General features: G+C 46.6%; 1 protein-coding gene across 4 annotated transcripts in view; it reads left to right on the top strand.

The window, feature by feature from the left end:
• The window catches only part of ADAM12 (ADAM metallopeptidase domain 12), a 486667-nt gene that overhangs the window by 478704 nt on the left and 5658 nt on the right, over positions 1-2305 (top strand). The window lies entirely within an intron of this gene.

The raw sequence follows: 2305 nt of genomic DNA, 5'->3' as shown, positions 1-2305 counted from the left end.
GGGGGGGGGGGGGGGGGGGGGCGGCAGCAGGAAATGCCCTGCCTCACTAGAGTGATGTGAACAAACTCATGGTATGTGATTGTCAAATACTACAGCAGTGAGGTATCTTGATATTTATGCATTGAGAATTTAACATATGTGCTATTTTTCTGCTATAAAAAGTCCATGAATGCTCTTAAGTCAAATTGGAAACAGGAAGTTTGGTTCTAGGGTCATCTGAAATTTGCATTTTAAAGTCAGTTCCCTTGTTCCCACCCCCCTAAGAATCCTACTCCCGTTTTATGTATTTACTACATTTCAGCTATAGGCTACATTGCCTATCTGGGTGTAAATTACCCAGATAGGCAATTTAGCAGAAAATGCTACTACTAATACTATGGCAAACATCTCTGGGAATGCAAACTCGATCTGGGGACCTTGATGTGACACCGGAATGTGGCTGTATCAAGAGTGACCGACCAAGTGGCCCCTAAGCAAAAACAGATGGAAGCTCAACTTTTATTTTCCTCTACTACATACAGAAAGCCAGAAATGTGTGATTTTGTGGGGAGGTTAAATAAATAAATAAAGGTAAAACAAAACTGATTTAACACTGAGAAGAGAACGAAGGATATAATAACAACATAAGAAGCTAATAATTTACAGCTCAGCAGCGTATCAAGATGTTTAGTCATGTCTAAATTGTTTTGATTTTAGCTTAGTTAATACCTTTGATCACTAAGTAAAGGTATGGACAAGACTCTTTCTAAAAAACAAATACCAGTGCTGTGTTAGTGGAGGTACCAGGAAGGGGAAAGAGTCACAGTATATTAGAACAGGGGTAAGGCAACACATGGCACACATGCCCAAGCGTGGTTCACAAAGGCATTTTGCTTGAGACATGCACCTTGGGGGCGACTGGTGCAGGAGCCATAAGGGGCCCAATCCTTGTTGTGGCAGTGCAGTCCCAGCCCCTTCCGCACTGTCCACCTCAAGGCACGTGTGCAGTCACCGCCAGCAACAAGCTGGGCTGGGGCTCCACACCCCCTCGTGCAGCTGTTTGTAGTCTCCCCCACCATCTACTGCAAGCATCCTGGGCTCCGTGGCGGGCATGCGCACCTCAGGGCAGATGGCGGGGAAGGGGCCAAAGCTGTGCTGCCACAAGGCAGAATGGATCGGGCCCCTAGCAGCTTCCCCGCTGTCCACCCCTGGCATGCCAACATCTTACAAGTCAAGGTTGCAGTGGGGTTTTGGCACCCTGACCAAAAAAGTAGCCAACCCCTGTACTAGAGTTAAGGCACAACAGAGAGGTCTTCCGGCAAAAGTTGAAGAGAGTAGATTTTTTTTAATTCCCAATATTTCTGAAGTATAATGAAAGCAGCACAGAGTCCTAAAAAATACAGCTCCCCCTTCTTTGCATCATAAAAGGTAGAAACCCATGGCTCACTTGAACTTCCAGAGACATTCAACCCTCAACTAAATCTGTTGTTGCTATTCCTCCATATCTTCACCTGACTCTTCTTTTCCTTGTTTCACGTTGCAAAAGTGTAATGAAGGGCAGAATGTGGCCCACACTCGAAAACACGGCAGCTGAAATGACTGAGTCTGCAGCAAGAAAATTAAAGAGTCTTTATCTGAAAAACTGGCTTTTACCCCAACCTGTGCCCCAAGGTTCCAAGAATATGCAACATAACTGTTTGGGCAATGTAATTAATGTCACTAAAGTATAAAAATGATATTCAGGTTCTTTAATGCAGGTCCATATGACATACCAGAGCCTTGAAATGGACCCCTCCATTAAGGGTGCATACAGGCATTGGGGGAGGTTAGCAGGAAGTTAGATTGCATTTAAAATGGCCACCCAATCTAACTTAAGTTCTCCCAGGTGCAGACACTTAGATCCCTACTTAGGTCAATCTAAGTGTGAATCGTACCTCTGAAGTAAACTTAAGTTAGATTGAGTTGGTCACTTTTAGACCAGTCTAACTCTCCTGAATTTCTGTAGTTTCCAGCACAGAGCCAGGGCTGGGAAAGCCCAGCTGTTGTGCTTTTCCTACCCCCTCCCTGGCATCAGGCTATTTTTAGCCCAGATCCTCATCCCACCCTCAAATAACCACCCACCTTCCCCCCATAGACCAGCCAGCCTCCCCTCTCCCCCCAGCCTGACAAACCCCCCATCCCGCAAGCTGTTCTCAGTGCCGGGTTTGCAGGCAGGCATTTGCCAGTGCCAGGAGCCAAAGAAGTAAATTGGCAGGGGGAGCGGCAGATTGACCATAGAGGGTTGTTCGCCTAGTCCCGGGGGGGGGGGGGGGGGGGGGAAAAAAAC

Source organism: Gavialis gangeticus, unplaced genomic scaffold (assembly GCF_001723915.1).
Source record: "Gavialis gangeticus isolate Ggan-Ray unplaced genomic scaffold, GavGan_comp1, whole genome shotgun sequence".
Classification (NCBI taxonomy): domain Eukaryota; kingdom Metazoa; phylum Chordata; order Crocodylia; family Gavialidae; genus Gavialis; species Gavialis gangeticus.
This window is presented reverse-complemented; position numbering and strand designations above follow the sequence as displayed.